The sequence below is a fragment of the Medicago sativa genome, chromosome 6, assembly GCF_051527215.1.
Source record: "Medicago sativa cultivar Bolivia chromosome 6, Bolivia_mono, whole genome shotgun sequence".
NCBI classification, from domain to species: Eukaryota; Viridiplantae; Streptophyta; class Magnoliopsida; order Fabales; family Fabaceae; genus Medicago; species Medicago sativa.
In genome coordinates this window covers 72,065,268-72,083,485 of record NC_140754.1, presented here as the reverse complement: position 1 = coordinate 72,083,485, position 18,218 = coordinate 72,065,268, and the positions used below count along the sequence as shown (strand labels likewise).

At 39.2% G+C, this 18,218-nt stretch overlaps 1 pseudogene; it reads left to right on the top strand.

Annotated features, from left to right (window-relative positions):
* LOC146916691 (PR5-like receptor kinase) overlaps positions 1-18,218 on the top strand; it is a 50,937-nt pseudogene that overhangs the window by 17,415 nt on the left and 15,304 nt on the right.

Genomic DNA, 18,218 nt, shown 5'->3' with positions numbered 1-18,218 from the left:
CAATCTTTGAAAAATTGTTCTTGAGTCTTTTCAATTGGTTTGAATGAATTTTTGTTTAATTCCATGTCAAAATCCATTTCAAAAATTGCACTTGAGTCATTTTAGTCCCTAGGGGCATTTTGGTCATTTCACACGAAATTTTGGCAGAGAGAGGTTACTTTAAAGTACCTCATTTAAGTAATTTGTTCATTTTAGTCCGTTTTGTTATTTTTAATCGTTTCACTTTACGTTCTTTTCAAAATTACATTTTTTTAATCAATTTTATTTTAAATTTCATTTTAGTCCTTCAAGGTTGTTAAAATTGCACTTTAGTCCTTTCTTCTATTTTATTTTTTCTTTTAAAATCTTTTCCAATTTGCTTTTCAGTCCTCGAAGTCAAACTTTTATTTTTAGTCTTTTTTAGGTCAATTGCAGATTGGTCCCAAATTTTTAAAATTTGCAGATCAGTCCTTAAGTCCAGAATTCAGTCCAAAGCAAGTCCAATCCACGTGTCAGCTCACAATTGGTCCAGAGGGCCACATGTCAGCCTATAAAAGGAGCCAACTCATCAATTGCACATCAACAGATCCATTCATTCATTGACACATCACCACAAACACATTTCATCCATTCTCTCTCCTCTAACAGAATCCAAAACCGTTTCCACAAGAACAAAGATGAAACTTCATCTTCATCACTGAATTCTAATTTCCAGATTTGAAAATCCACAATCAATTGCAACAAGATTCAACAAATTCAATGAATTCGAAGTGGTTCTCAGAGATTCAACACTGAATCATCATCATCGAACACTGAGCTCTGCAATTCGAGCACCAATTCGTCGCAAGGACCAATCTGGTGCGATCACAGAGGTAGAGTGAGAAGAAGAGAATCGAAGCAGAATCACATCGGTGAAGAAGAAGAAGAAGAGGATAACTGATTTATTTTCAGTTCAAGAACTTACCAGAAGCATTCGCAAGGATCTGTTTGTTCGAATCTCCGAATTAAAACCAGGTATTCCTCAAAACTCCTTCGTTTTTCATCGCAAAGGCTCAACGAAGATCCACAAACACAAATAAAGGGTGAATCGAAGCAAAACTTTGAAAAGTTTCGAAAAAGATTGAAACTGAAACCCTAAAATGTAAATCCATGAAGATCCACCGTTTATTTACGAAATCAGAGTTCAAATCCATAATCAGTGTAGAAAATAGGTCAGATTAGGGTTTAGTTTCAAGAAGTTTCGGAAAAGATTTGAAACCCTAGAAAACGTAAGTTTAAACTCCGATCTACTTCGTTTCAATCACAATTTCACAAAAATAATCTTAGATTCGTAAAGAGGGGAGGAAGACGAACATTTCTGTGTATTTAGTTTTAAAAAATAGCATCAGATCGTCGGAGAAGATGAAGATTCCGATGAATCTTCATCTTCCTCCGCCGTCCTCCGCCGTCCTCCCCAGTTTCCGGCAAGGTTATTGTTTCAGAGAGAAGGGATAGAAGATGAGAGAAGAACGAGTGAAGAGAGAGAAAGAGGAGAGGCAAATGAATGGACCGGCACAAGTATGCTTATATAGGCCAGTGAACCGGACCGGTTCAGGACCGGTCCAATTCCCTTCATTCCTGGCCGTTTGATCTAGGGTTTTAGGAACTGGATCAATCCAACGTCCCTGGTGCGTTTGGATGATCCAGGATCCATTTCCCTTGGGCCTGGGCTTGGTTTCTGCGCAGACTACTTTTTCTCATGCTTTTTTGCTATTTCTACATTGCTCCTTGCTATTTGCACCTCTGTTTCATCAAGAAAATCCTTTAAAAATTCCTAAAAATCTCTTATGTGTTTGTGATGTGTTTCTTGATATTTTTGTGAATATTTTACATGTTAGAAAATTGATAAAAATATATGTGATGTCTCGTGATTTTCTTGCTTTCTTTGTTAAACTCTTGTGAATTCTTTCTAGGTTTTGCTATGTCAACTTGATATTGGTACTTCATATGCAATTTTATGATGGGTTTTATCCCTGATCGGATGCTATTGTTAGTGTTTGTGATTGCATTTTTATTAGTGTCTTGTGTTACAAGTTATGTGAATATTGTTTGTGAAAATAAGTGTGAAATATGCTTAAAAATACACCATAATTTCTTGGCTTGGTACTTTCTTCTAATTCCCATGCTAAGACTGAAATAAAACTTTTAAAAATTGGATTGATGTGAGGATTGGAAGTCATGTAGTTTGCTTTGATTTTGTGATGAATTTTTAGATGTACTTTACCACCTTTTTGTTATGTTTTGATACTTCTTTGTGTTGTTATTTTTACCATTTGTTATGCCATTTTTACTTACCTATATTCCATTTCTATTATGCTTTATTCTACTAACCATTTCATTTCATGTTTCATTCATTCATAAGTATTCCTCATCTCACCTCATTTCTATAGAGATTTAGCTTTCATGACAAGACTTAATATGTAAAACTTAGGGACTTTGTAAATTTCTTTATGCCTTTAAAATTCTTGCAAGACCATAGCATGTATCTAGGCCAATGATGTAAAGGACAATGGACTCTAATGATGTACACCGACACAAGCACCGACACATGCACACACATCACATAGATACTTTAGATGTATGTTTAGGATATGCATGCCTTAGATGAATGTTTAGGGAATGTATGCTTAGATGTATGTCTAGGAGCTTTGAAACTTAGAAAAATCTCTTTTCCAAAAAACATGAACAACATCACTCAAATCATTTTCTAAATAAACCTTGGGATCAAAATCCCATTGATTTTCCCTTTCTTTTCTTAAACAAAATCTTAATGAACTTTAATCATACTTAGACTTCTTTTGCAAAATAACTAATTCCACCTCACATTTTCACAATCTCATGCCCTTGAGGCCTCTCTCTCTCATTCTTCAAAATTTCATTTTCAAACTTAAAATCAACCAACAAAAACAAAAACATTTTTGGAAGAGAACTACGATGGATTTGATCCCTTAAAAGGGTACGTAGGCAAGGAACCAATATTCCTTCAATTCAAATAAAATAAAAACTCAAACATTCTTCTCCCTCCAATTCTTCAATTAACCTTTAGGTGTAAATAACATTTTTTTCAAATAGCATTTAAAAATAAAGCGCGCGCGTAGAAAGTAAAGACGGTTCCTATAGGATACTATAGTCGTTATGGGTGCCTACCACCTTCCCATAACGAAAACAACTCCTGAACCTCGATTCTCAAGGGTTTTTCTTATTTTTCCCTTCCCAAGAAAAAATGAGATATCAAAGGTTAAAAAGGTTCAAACTTAATCAATGTTTGACACCCGAAAAACCAAGATAAAACAGCAGCGCAAACCACCAATCAAAAGACGATACAAACACAGATCGAACCAAAAGAAAAAAGAAGTGGTTATACATGGGTTAGATCGGAGCAACAAACGAGCTTAAGACGGAAAACTTCAGCAAAATCCTGATTCTGTCAGCATCTTCGCCGATCTATACACTTTCAAGCTCGATCTGGACGAATCTTTTTCTTCTTTACTTCACTGTTTCTTTACTGTGTATTGTTTTAACCGATGGAACACCACGATCTGGACGGATTGCTGATCGTCGTTGTTGTTAGAATGGGTAGGAATCACGATCTGAAGGACTGCTGCGTGTTTGAATCGGTTGAATATAGGAACTCGGGTTTGAAACGCTTTTGAATCGGAAAACTGGTGTTGAAAGTGAACTTAGTATTTTGGATAGAGTAGTTTGTAGGTTAACATCGATTCACTGGAAATCACAAAATGAAGGTTGATGATGAACTTTTATGAATGTTCATCATTGTTCATAAGTTTTCTGTGTTTGATTCGTTTTCAGAGGAGAGAGTTACACGGTGTTTGTAATAAAAGGGAATAAAAAAACTGACCAAAACTGGTTCTGACTCTTTCTGACGCGTTTTCTCTCCCTTTCTGAACAGTGTAATAAATGGCCTCTTTATAATGCAGGAAATTAGGGTTTTGTTATTTTGGACCAATGAACTGATGACACATGGACTGTTTTGGAGAGAAAGTTTAAAATTTTGGATGCTTTGGATACCTTTTAGACAAATAGAAATGTGACACCTGGACAAAGACTGGACCCACAGACTTAACATGACTCAAATAATAACAGATAAAAATATTAATATTAATAATACTAAAACGAAAATTAATAAAAAATAATAATAAAAAACGAATTAAAACTTAAAGTATAATAAAAACACATTAAAAAACTAAAATAAAAGGTAATGAAAGATTTAAAACTATCTCTTTTGGTAACCAAATGAGGTATTTTAAAATACCTCTCTGTCGAAATTTTAACTGATATGACTAAAGAAAATACAGGGTTTTTAAAACGCGGACAAATACGTTCAAAAAGATTTTAATTAAATAAAAGTACGGGGAAAAACTTTAAACACTTAAAAATACGAACAAAACTTTCTAATTGTTTTAAAATGCAAGATAAAGGGTTCTAAACACTTAGACAACGAATAACAAAGCATTTAATTGGTTAAAATGAATAATAAAAAGAAATTTGAACCGCTTTAAAAATACGAATAAAAATGGGAACAAACAGAGAAAAGTGGTGAAAATTTGGGGTATGACATACACCTTCACCCGTGGAGACAAACCAAGAGGAACCGACTCAAATGGTTCCTCTCCCAGAGAGGCCTTTGCAAGGTCCCCCACGACCTACGAAGACGCCACACCAACCGGTGTCCTCGTTGGTAACCTGATCCGCACGGTTCAACGACAGACGTCGTTAATCGAGGAACAGAACCGACGCTTGATGGAGCTGGAGCAAGCGCGCCACATCGCATCAACCAGGCGGACTCCTTCCCCAACACATAGCAGAAGGGGAATGAGCCCTCACAGGCCCTGTTCCAGATCTCCCCGGCGCTCCGTAAGCATCAGATCTCCGAGTTACACCAGGAGATCATCAAGGAGGTCACCAAGACGATCTCCTCCCAGGCGATCGCCACCAAGACGATCTCCCCCGAGGAGGTCTTCCCCGAGAAGATCCCCACATAGGCGAGGCAGAAGCTCTTGGTCTCCCTCCAATTCTGAGGACACTCAGGATGCTCAATACGACCGTAACGCCTACGGTCCGTTCACGCGACGCATCCGAGAAGCTCCTATTCCACGCAGACTGGAAAAGCCTCCGCAAATGGACTCATACGACGGGACGACCGATCCGGATGAGCACATCGACAACATCAAAGCAGTTCTCACACACAGATCAGTGCGTGGCGCCGTCAAATGCAAACTCTTCGTCACCACTCTGAGAGGAGGAGCGGTCACGTGGTTTAAGAACTTGAGGAGAAACTCCATCGACTCATGGAGCGACCTCTGCAATGAGTTCACAACCCACTTCACCGCGTCAAGGACGCAACCAAAAACGGTTGCTTCCCTCGAAGCCATTGTCCAAGGAAGAAGTGAACCCCTTCGAGACTACATCGAGAGGTTCAACAAAGAAGTCGTCCAGGTCCGAGGCGCAAATGAAACAATGAAGCTGCACCTCATTGCCAAAGGCCTACGCGAAGAGACGGACGTGAAGAAAGTTGTCCTCTTGGATCGCCCAAGGACTCTCAACGAGTTCCTAGTGATCGCCAAGATCTACATCGCCTATGAAGAGGCTTTGTACGCAGACAGCCTCAACAAAGTCAGGAAGGAGGAGCCTGCTGCTGAATCCTCCAAAAAGCCCTTCCATGAGAAAAAGAAGGAAGGCAAAGCTGCTCGCGAAAGCAAGAGGCACAACAGCCAATTCACCGAGTACACTCCATTGGCCATGTCAAGGGAGAAAATCCTCGTCGAGATCGCCGTAGCCGATCTAGCAGAAGTTGGCATCAAGCCACCAAAGGCTCCATCCCAGGAGAGGAATGGGATCGACAAAACAAAATACTGTCGGTTCCACAAATGCCACGGACATACCACCGACGACTGCATTCATCTAAAGGACGCCATTGAACTCCTCATACAGAGTGGGCGGCTCAAACAATAGGTGAAAAATTCAGAAGCAGAAAGGAAAGCTGTCGAGCCCATCGGTGACGGTTCTGAGCACGGAAGGACCATCGCCATGTCCGTGGAACATCTCGGTGATTTCCGTGACAACGTAGAAATCACTCCCTATTCATGCACCTGGGAGCAGTTCCCCACCACCAACATCATCACCGGAGGAACGCTGAACATTTCCATGGGCAGAATGAAGAGGAAATTTGAGGAGCTCATGAGCGTCAGTACTGTGGCCCCCTCCACTCGAGGAGGAAGACCACCCTTGGCGTTCTACGACTCCGAACTGCCTGGTGGGGCTTTAAATTCTGCCATTCCCTTGCTCGTGCGAGCATCGATGGCCAATGCAGATGTCCGACGAGTCCTGATAGACACAGGGCCTCATGCGACATCATGTACACCAACCTGTTCAAAACTCTCCAACTGACGGATAAAATTCTTTCTCCCTACGTTGGGGATGAACTCTACGGCTTCAACGGCTCATCTACTCAACCTTGGGGGTACGTAGAGCTACTGGTCACCTTCGGCGAGGAGGAGGCCAAAAGAACAATAAAGATCCCATTCTTGGTGATCGACTGCCCTTCTCTCTACAATTGCATTATAGGGAGAACCGGGCTGGCCCAGCTAGGGGCCGCATGTTCAACCGCTCATCTGAAGTTGAAATACCATGCAAAAGATGGCATCATCGCCTCACTCAGCGGAGACATCGAAGCTGCAAGAAGATGTTTCCTCCAAGCCAACAAAAACCAGAACTCGGTTTTCCAGTCCAGCAAGCCTGCTGAGGACAAAGGGAAAGCTGCTGCAAGCATTCTGGATGCCAACTTGGTCGAACTTGACCCCAGGGTCACCAACGAAGACCTAAAGGAACAGAAATGGTAAAAGAAGGATCCGTTCAACGCGAAACTTCTTAGACCTATTCCTGACGGTGAGTTCGAGCTAGTCCCTTTCGGGAGCGACCCCTCGAAAAACTTCAAGATTGGCAAGGATCTCCCCGAACTTGTCAAGAACCAGCTGATCGCCTGCCTCAGAGAGAACGCCGACCTATTCGTATGGAGCGCAGCCGACATGCCCAAAATCAACCCTAGCGTCGCTTGTCACCAGCTGACAGTAGATCCCAGAGTTAGCGTTGTAGCCCAGCGACGTAGAAAGCAGTCTCCTGAAAAATCAGAGGCTGCAGAAAAAGCTGTAAAAGACCTCCTAGAGGCAAATTTTATTTCTGAGGCCAAATACACTACCTGGCTCTCCAATGTTGTACTTGTCAAGAAATCTAATGGAAAATGGCGTATGTGTGTTAACTATACCGATCTTAATAGGGCCTACCCTAAAGACGCATATCCTCTTCCTAACATCGATAAACTCGTAGATAATTCCTCCGGCTATAAACTTTTATCCTTCATGGACGCCTATTCTGGGTACAATCAGATACCCATGGCTGAAGAAGATAAAATGAAAACAACCTTCATGACCGAATCAGGGAACTATTACTACAACGTAATGCCCTTCGGTCTACGAAATGCGGGGGCTACTTATCAACGTATGATGAACAAAGTCTATGACAAGACACTTCTGGGCAACATTATCGAGGTATACATGGTCGACATGATCGTAAAATCCCAACAAGAGGTGGATCATGCTGCCCACCTGTTATACCCTAATTTTGGACCTAAAAATACTAATTCAATTCTTCTTTTCTTGCATTACAAGTCATTTGAACTGTCTCTGATCAATTGCATCTCTCCTTGCATTTTATTTCAATATTATTTGCAAAATTCACATAAAAGGGTATTTTAGTCATTTCCTGCATTCAACTCATTTTAATCCTTGAAAATTGTTTGAGTCTTTTAATTTGGTTTGTATGAGTCCTTGTTTCAATTTCATGTCAAAATCCATTTTAAAAATTGCATTTGAAGTCATTTCGAGTCAGTTTTGCCCCTAGGGGCATTTTAGTCTTTTCAAGTGTCAAAACTCTGTTCAAATCTTAAAAATTGCCTCTGAGTCTTTCAAGTTGGTTTAAATAAACTTTTGTTTCAATTCCCTGTTAAAAATCCATTTTTAAATTGCATCTGAGTCTTTTTTTAGTCGTTTTAGCCCTAGGGGCGTTTTGGTCATTTCACACGAAATTTCGGCAAAGAGAGGTTACTTTAAAGTACCTCATTTAAGCCATTGGTTCGTTTTAGTCCGTTTTGTCAATTTTAATCGTTTCACTTTACGTTTATTTCCAAATTACGTTTTTTAATTCAATTTTATCATTTTTTTTATTATTTTTAAGTCCCAACATTTCCAAAAATTGCATTCAAGTCCTTTCTCTTGTTCCAATTTCATTTTCAAGTCCTTTTTTTTGCTCATTTCGAATTTCCTTTTCTTAAGTTTTTTTTCAAATTACAAATTAGTCCTTTTTGTCCAATTTTCTCTGTAAGTCCATTTGTCTCAAATTGCAGATTAGTCCTTGGTAGTTTTTTTTTCCATTTTTGCAGGGCAGTCCTTGAAACTTTCGAAATTGCAAAGAGACCCCTGAGTCCTAATAGTCCAGTTACGAATCAAGGCAAGTCCAGGAACACATGTCAATACGCCATTGGCCACCAAGGCCACATGGCAGCCTATAAAAGGAGCCAATTCACCAGTCAAAGAAAAAGGATCAATCATTACGAGCCAACTCATACAAACACATCTTCATCAATTCTCTCTCCTCTAACAGAATCAAAACCGTTTCACCAAGAAAAAGATGAACATTCATCTTCATCATGCATAAACCCTAATTTCCAGCAACCAAAATTCAACAAAATTCAACGAATTCAAAGCGGTTCTCAGTAATCCATTGAAGGATCATCATCATCGAACCTTCAGCTTCCACAATTCAAGCATAGATTCGTCGCCGAAGCAACAAACCTATACGATCATGGAGTTTGAGCGAGAGAAGAAGAAGGATTGAAGCTAGGGTTCAACCAGAGAAGAAGAAGAAACTCACCGAGCTATTCTTCGGCTTCCAGAAACAACAAATCAAATACCAGAAGAACCAGAAGCAATCACGAAGTTCATCAGTGGAATCTCCGTTCGAATCACCGAATAAAACAGGTAACACCACATGCCTTTCTCAGTTTTTCTTCCAAGACATCAACGAAGGCGCGTGAGTGTGTTTAATCAACGGAACGATGTAGATCGGTGAAGTTCAAGAAAGTTTTCAACGAAAAAGTTTTAAAATCTAAAAGAAGTTCGAAAACCGTAAAGTTTTTCTTCGATCTACAACGTTTCAGTGCTCATATGTGATTTCTGGCCTTAGATTTGTGTTTAGAAGGGAAAATAGAATAGATTAGGGCTTCGTTATGTTTGAATCAGTGAAGTGTTAGCCTCGTCGGAATCTGGAGGTTACGGCGGTTAGGATGAAGATCACGGCGGAATCAGAAGATTCCGGCCGATCTTCATCTTCTCCGGCCAGTTTCATCCATAAACCGGTGAGGAGAAGAGGGCGTCATTTGAGAGAAGAATGAGAGAGAGAAAACCTAGAGAGAGAAACACAAGAATGAAATGAATAAACCGGTCCTCAAAACCTTTTATAAGCAGACTGAACCGGTCTGGTTCAGTCTTGGACCACTGGCTTTACGTCCTGGCCATTAGATCTAGGGGTTGATCCAGTTGGATCAATCCAACGGCCTTCTGCGATTCCTGAAGGATCCAGGATCCATTTCCTCCTTGGGCTTGGGTTTGGGCTTGGTTTTCCTGCGAGTTTCCCCTGTCTTTGCTATTTTTGTCACTACTTCTTGCTATTTGCACACCTTTATGCTCAAAAACTTTGTTAAAAATTCCAATTAATTTTTTCATGTGTTCTTGATTAGTTTCTTGACTTTCTTGTGATGCTGTTATGTGTTGAATTTGGATAAAAAAAATAAGTGGCATTTTTTTTAGTCAATTGTTCATTACATTTGTTAAATCTTGTGAAATTTTACATGTTTTTGTGGTTAAAAATTCTCTAAAAACTCCAAAATTTTCATACATGTTCCTTGACATTTTTTATGGTATTTTTGTATTGATTTTAGCCTAGTGAAAATTGATAAAAATATATGTGGAGTTTTCTTGTGATTTTATGTTATTTTTTTAACTTCTTGAGAAATCCTTGCATGTTCTTGATCCCAAAATCTTGCTATGGTATATTGACCCTTGTTATGAGAATTTACAATGTGTATACCTCTGATTTGGTGCTGTTCTTGACTGTTTGGGAGTTTGATTTGTTAATTTCTTGTTTTACAAGTCTTGTAAATAATAGTTTGTGGAAATAAGGTGTGAAACATGCTTAATAGGTGCCATAATTCTTGGTTTAATATTGTCTTATAATTTTCATGTCATAGCTGAAATGAAATTCTTTGAAGATTGTCATGGCATGAAAATTATAGGCCTTATGTTTGTGGGAATTTTGTGACAAAGTTTAGGCATATTTCACCACTTTTGTGTGCTAAGAGTTTGTTACTTTTTGTCAAGTTTCATTACTTTCCTATGCTATTTTACTTGCATCCATTTCAATCCCTATTATTCCTTGTGCCACTAACCATTTTGTTTCATGTTTCATGCATCTCCACAAGCATACTTCATTCTCCCATTATAGTTTCATTTCTTGCACTTTAATTCCCATATTAATACTTAGAATATAATACCTAGGAGTTGTTGTACTTTTTTTTTCTCTTTTCTTTTTTCTCTTATGCCATTTTTAATTCTTGCAAGACCATAGAATGTAATTAGGGCATGATGTAATAAGGACAATGGACTCTAATGATGTACACCGACACAAGCACCGACACATGCACACACATCACTTTAGATATAGCTAGAATATGCATGTTTAGATGTATGTTTAGGATTGTATGTTTAGATGAGTGCCTAGGATTTATACTTAGAAAAATCATTTCCAAAAAAATATGAACAAACTTCACTCAAACCATTTTCAAAATAAACCTTGGGATCAAAATCCCATTGTATTTTCCTTTTTCATTTTCTTAATCAAATTTCAATGAATTGTAATCATACTTGACTTTTTTCCCAAAATAACTAATCACACCTCACCTTTTCTCAAATTCTCATGCCTTTAAGGCCTATTTCTATTCTTCAAACTCCAATTTTCAAACTTAAAATCAACCAACAAAAACAAAAACATTTTTGGAAGAGAACTACGGTGGATTTGATCCCTTAAACGGGTACGTAGGCAAGGAACAAAATTCCTTCAATTCAATTAAAATAAAAATCCAAAAACATTCTTCTCCCTCCAATTCTTCACTTAGAAAACTTTTAGGTGTAAATATCACTTTCAAAATAGCATTTAAAAATAAAGCGCGCGCGTAGAAATTAAAGACGGTTCCTATAGGATACTATAGTCGTTATGGGTGCCTAACACCTTCCCGTAGCGAAAACAACTCCCGGACCTCGATTCTCAAGGGTTTTGCTTACTTTTTCCCTTCCCAAGAAAAAATAAGATATCACCGGTTTAAAAGGTTCAAACGTAATCAATGTTTGACACCCGAAAAACCAAGATAAAACACCACCTCGGACGAGTGTTCGAACAAACTCGGAAGTACAACATGCGACTCAACCCAGAAAAATGCACCTTCAGAGTCCAAGCGGGTAAGTTCCTTGGTTTCTATCTGATAGAAAGAGGAATTGAAGCGAACCCAGATAAATGTCGCGCATTTACTGAGCTTCCAACACCCCACTCCAAGAACTGCATCCAAACACTCAACGGAATGATGACCGCTCTCTCTAGGTTCGTGGCCAAATCCGCCCAACACGCGCTTCCTTTCTTCAAGCTCTTGAGGAAAGAAATGAAGTTCGAATGGACGGACGAGTGTGAGATCGCCTTGAAGCATCTCAAAGAAACGCTCTCTGCGCCACCAGTGCTATCGCGACCCGATCAAGGTGAAATACTATACATATACCTTTCTGTTTCCTCTGACGCGGTAAGCGCCGTCCTCATCAGAGAAACGGCGGAGGGACAGAAACCGGTATATTTCACCAGCAAAGCATTGTTGGGGCCTGAAACAAGGTACTAGAGGATCGAAAAGGTGGCCCTCATACTCCTCACCGCAGCCAGAAGACTAAGGCAGTACTTCCTAGCACATACGGTGATAGTCCGGACGGACCAACCCATCAGACAAATCTTGGGTCGCCCAGACGTAGCCTGTCGGATGATGAAGTGGTCGCTCGAACTATCCGAGTTTGACATATATTATGAATCCAGAAAGGCACTGAAGGCGTAAATGTTCGCCGACTTTCTCGCCGAGATGACTTTCCCAACTGAGGAAAACTCTGAAGAATGGACCGTCTTCGTAGACGGATCATCCAACTCTAAGGGAAGCGGAGCGGGAATAATTGTAGAAGACAACAAAGGTATCATTGTCGAAATTTTCCTCGCTTTATCTTTCCCTGTTACCAATAACACTGCAGAGTACGAAGCCTTCATGGCTGGCTTGCGAACCGCCAAAGACATGGGGGCCAAAAAGGTGAAAATCTTTACCGACTCGCAGCTAATGGCTTCCCAAGTCACAGGAGAGTTCCAAGTAAAGGAGGACCACCTCCAAAGATACGTCCAGTTAGTACTAGAGAAAATGAAAGAATTCGAAGCCGTCGAAGTAACTCATGTTCCCCGCGAACAGAATACTCGGGCAGACATTCTTTCAAAACTCGCAAGTATGCGAACTGCGAACGGAAAAAAAACAGTAATACAAGAGGTCCTCGGCGAGCCAAGCATCCAGAACAGCGGAACTCTGCATCAAGAGATCAATACGATTATCGAAATGGAAGATTGGAGAGGACCCATATCTCGATACATAGAGAATGGCGAACTCCCTACCGATATGCAAGGAAAAACAAGGTTGAAACGAAGAGCCTGCTCATTCACTTTGGTGGAAGGGACCTTGTACAAAAGAGGCTTCATCACTCCACTGATCAAGTGCCTAGGACCTAATGAGACCCAAGAAGTCCTTGCCGACCTCCACGACGGCATTTGCGGACAACACCTTGGTGCAAAAGCTCTCGCAAAAAAGGTCCTACGAGCAGGTTACTACTGGCCTACCATGTTAAAAGACGCCCAAGATTACGTGAACCTCTGCGATAAATGCCAGCGATACGGGGACATGCACCTAGCACCCCCCTGCTGAGCTGACATCCCTGGTATCCCCTTGGCCTTTTGCATGGTGGGGTATCGACCTTTTGGGACCATTCCCCAAAGCCTCTGGGCAGCTTAAGTGTTTGGTCGTCGCGATCAACTACTCAACCAAATGGATCGAAGCAGAACCATTGGCCAAGATCACGGCTAAAAATGTACTCTGTTTCTTCAAAAGAAACATCTTGGCAAGATTTGGAGTACCGACATTAGTGATATCCGAAAATGGTACACAGTTCACGGACCAAAGGTTCCAGGACTACCTAAGAAACATCGGCATCAAACAAAGCTTCATGTAACGCCCATACTAAACTTATCTAGAATATTTAGAATGTGCGTTAAATTTAGTACTGGATACATTAAAATTACAATAATAATAAAAATTTCGACTGAATAAATAAATAAATCACTGTAGGTTCGTACATTTGCTATCTGAATATATGTCTGGAACCGTAATAAATAATCTGAACTAGTACGACACAAGCATGTGAAAATATATCATTCAGCCTCCTGTATTGTCTCTTTGACACGTACAACCTGCTGATCTGGAAAAAAAAATAAAAGGGATTGGGGTGAGACGGGATGACTCAGTGAGTTCCACCTATCCTAGGTTGTAGGCAATCTCAGGGAACCTAGGATCGCCATCTGTCTCTAAACTCAACCCTTTTTGGGTTTATACAGTTTGTCATGCATAATTGAGCGATCAGAGGATAACTAGGATCGCTATCTGAAATATTGATATAATCCTGATACTAATGCTCAAATCATAATCATAATTATAATCATAATGTTTGTCATATTATGCTAGAAATGTTAGCGTTGAACAAACAATATTATATGAGTTGATTTTACGGAATAAACCCAGGTGGAGTAACCCCGAAATTAATTCCACTATGACCGGTAATAATTTCCAACTGGCGGGAACCCAACTGACGGGGATACCAGACTCCTCTGATTATCGTGGGGTCATCCTTAGGGATAGTGCCCGTTCCAACTGGCGGGAACCTTTTGTATCCTAACTGACGAGGATAGCAAAAGCCACGAATTATAAATTATTTAATATTATAAACTGAACTAATTTTCTGATAACTGAGTTAATCTTCAACTCCACTACTGACGGGGAGCTACAGAGGAATAACTTATCTTAACTGATTTTCTTACGATGATAATATTTCTGAATCTGATAATAAAGACGTAGTAATCCCGTCTTTATCCTGAAACTAATTCTGCTGCTAACCTATTCAGGTTCTAGGCATATCATTGTCATATGTCATTCCTAAAAGGTTGTAAAATATCCTCATATCCTGATAGAACTAGCTTCGACTAATTAAGCCGAAACTCCATAATTAAAGTCCCTTGTTTCCAATGATTGGTAACTTACCCATGAATTGTTTTCATGACTCATCCGTTCTAAATGCATCTCTTATGTCAACGTGCAATAATTATGTATTGGAACCTAAGTTGGAGGATTGTATAAGAATCTTGTCACATTGTTGAAAAATTTGTTTTTGTCATTATAGCCGAACAATGGCTAACTTTGTATGTGAAATGCTCCATTCCAAATAAGAAAATAATTTTGAAAGTTAACTAGTAACCAAAACACATGACAATGTTCAATTATCCAAAACTAGTGTGTGTCGAAATTTCAGTTTAAAATCCTATCCTCCAACATTAGGACTGATTAGTATTACACATTAACATAAGAAATATTAGAACAAATTAATAGGGTATCTAACTAGTAAATCATAACTATTCTAACTACATCAAAATTATTCCAACTCAAGGGTTATAAATCATAGGGCATAAATTCACTACCCAAAATGAATGGTTTACTATCTAAAGAAACTCACCTCATCTTATTCTGAACTCTTGAACTATTTAAGCATCAATTGAGCATCAGTCATCGCTCTTCACTTCTGTCTCTATTCGATCCTCCAACGAAAAATCCATAGTTGCAACTGCTTAAATATCGACGACTTAATTCTTGGTTCAGCACAAATTTTACATTAGCCTCCATACTTCAAGGTCGTCTCTAGACTTCAATACTGAACCAAAATTCATGAAACCAGTACCCAAATGTCGGCAATTTCGTTAGCTAACCATAGAAACAAGAACCACCTGATTCGGAGTTATAGAGAGAAAGTTATTACCGTTTTAGTAAAGCCCTGTACCAAAACCCGTAAACATAATCCAGCAGAAATTACCAAACTTCAAATGCGTTTTCTGAGCTCATTTTTAATCGTAACCATATCGAATTTGTAGCCAAATCGAAGGGAATCGAGTCAGAATTCTAAAAATTCAACAACAGAGCAATTCTGAGTTACAGGGCAAGAGATACGGTGCAAATACCACAACCTGTCCTTACAAATTTTAACTTGACATTTCATAAATTTCAGTCATAATCATTTTCAGCCATGACAATTCATTTTGACCAGCAACCAACCTTACCTACATCAACAACAGACCATTTTGAAGTCATTGATACACCATTTCACCCTCTAAGCTTCTTGTCTTTCACCAATCTTTCTACCTCAGACCCTATTAATCCAACATACCCACTTCTTGAGCATTCAAACGTGCAAAAACCAATTTACACAATAAATGATTATTTCATTCTATACAAGTGCTGAAGTACCCATTTATACACTAATAATTATCAATCAAAGTTCAGCAAGATTTTTAAATCAATGATCAAAACTCTACTTGAAACTCACCTTCACTTGAGATGTAAAGAGGCTTCTATATGAACTTTAAAATTGACTACTTTTCTTCCCTAACAGCTTTTGCCTCTTGTCAATCCTCATGTTTCAGTTCCTAACAATCAAAGATAAATACTCTAGAATGGAGAATTTTCACATGCAAGCAACTCTCCACAATAAATTTCGGAAAAAAGGAATTTTGGAGAGAAAAGAGAGAGAGTGTCGAGAGCTAGAGTGAGAGGGGAAGAAATGTTTATGTTTCTGTGTTGTAGAAAATGAATGAAAAATGAGTAAATAGCCAAAAACCCCCCCGAAATTGCAAGGTTAATCAAATACCCCCCTGTAGTTAACGAAACATCAATTACCCCCCTGAAATTGTCTAGCGTCTGTCAATTACCCCCCTCCGTTAATTTCCTCCATCCAACATGCTGATGTGACCGTTAACTGCCACATGGTCAGAAAAGTCATGCCACATCATAGGGGGGTAATTGACTATATTTTTTTTTTTAAAAAAAATCTGATTTTTTTTTTGTTTTCAAAATTAACATTTGTGTCATCCACTGACCTTGCAAATACCCCCCTGAAATTTAACATTTATGTGCAAATACCCCCCTAAAATTTAACATTTATGTGTAAATACACCCCTCAAATTTAAAATCCAAGATTCTCAACAACAACCCCATTTCTTCGCTTTACCCTTTTATGGGAATCGATGATTCCAACAATGCTTCTGCTGTTTCAATGGAGAAGTTGGTTAATGGTTGTAACCCTGACCTAAATTTCAACCCTCCTAATTTGGGGGTGGATTCTATTGATTCTGAGCCGTGTGAATGGCAAGCAGCTTTAAAAGAGACAGAATTTTTAACTTTGGCATGAGATGGAAGCTAAGCTACTCTTGAGGTGAGTTTTCCATTAAGCTTGAATTTGACAATATGGAGTTGAATTTAATGTTGGTAATAATTGGAAGAAACAGTGATCTAAACAGTTAAGCTTTATGAGTAATTGGCTAAAATTCGTATGGACATGTTGCTGGAAAAACTGTCATAACTTCTGTTACATGATTCGTTTTGGAGTGGGACTTGAAGCATTACAAAGAAGACAAAATTCCCTACAGTTTAGACACAAGAATTGTTAAATTTTATTAAGTATAGTAGGAGAAAAGCTACCTACAAGTTTGAGGAAAGTTTCAGTCTTGTTTCTGTACCAATACCTACTCTTTTGTTAAACTGGACCAATTGGATGATTTAATCTCAAAACAAAAATTATATCTGTATTGTTGACACCCTAAGCTTTCCAACGAGTGTTTGTTTGCTCAAAATGAATATTGTTTGGTATTTTAATTAAATTGTGAAAGTTAAGGTACCGTTGTTGTGTTGTGCAGAAAATCTGGTTTCGCAATTTGCTACATAAATTTTAAATTTGAGGGGGGTATTTGCACATAAATGTTAAATTTCAGGGGGGTATTTGCACATAAATGTTAAATTTCAAGGGGTATTTGCAAGGTCAGTGGATGACACAAATGTTAATTTTGAAAACAAAAAAAAAATCAGATTTTTTTTCAAAAAAAAAAAAATATAGTCAATTACCCCCCTATGACGTGGAATGACTTTTCTGACCATGTGGCAGTGTCACGTGGCAGTTAACGGCCACATCAGCATGTTGGTTGGAGGAAATTAACGGAGGGGGGTAATTGACAGACGCTAGACAATTTCAGGGGGGTAATTGATGTTTTGTTAACTATAGGGGGGTATTTGATGAACCTTGCAATTTCGGGGGGGGGGGGGGGGGGGGGGGGGTGGGTTTGGCTATTTACTCAATGAAAAATAGATGGAGTAATAGTACCCTTTCCTTGAAATATCTCTTCCGTGAAATTACCATAGTACCCTTCACTAGAAATATCTCTTCCTAACACATTTAATCGACCCTGCAGTCTAAGAATTTTAACGGGATATTACACTTCACCTCCGTCGAACACCCTCAAGCCAACGGCCTCGCCGAGGCCGCTAATAGGGTCATTCTGCGAGGATTACGAAGAAGGCTAGAACACTCCAAAACCCAGTGGGTCGAGGAATTGCATGCGGTCCTCTGGGCCTACAGAAGAAGGCTAGAACACTCCAAAACCCAGTGTGACATCACTGCTCGGCATGTTAGGTAGAACCCCAGCTCGCGATGGGTGTTTCACGCCTCAGTGTGTTGAACTTAGAAAAATTCTCTCGTTCATCCGCTGTTACACGTCCATAACTTTGGACACACATTCAGATAAACAATCTCTTGGATGTGCAATATTTCTAACTAATACTCAACGTAAACAGTTGGAAACTTCCTGCTAAGCTCTTCCTTGCAAAACTACGTAAAGGTAAAACTTTTTAAACAAAGTAA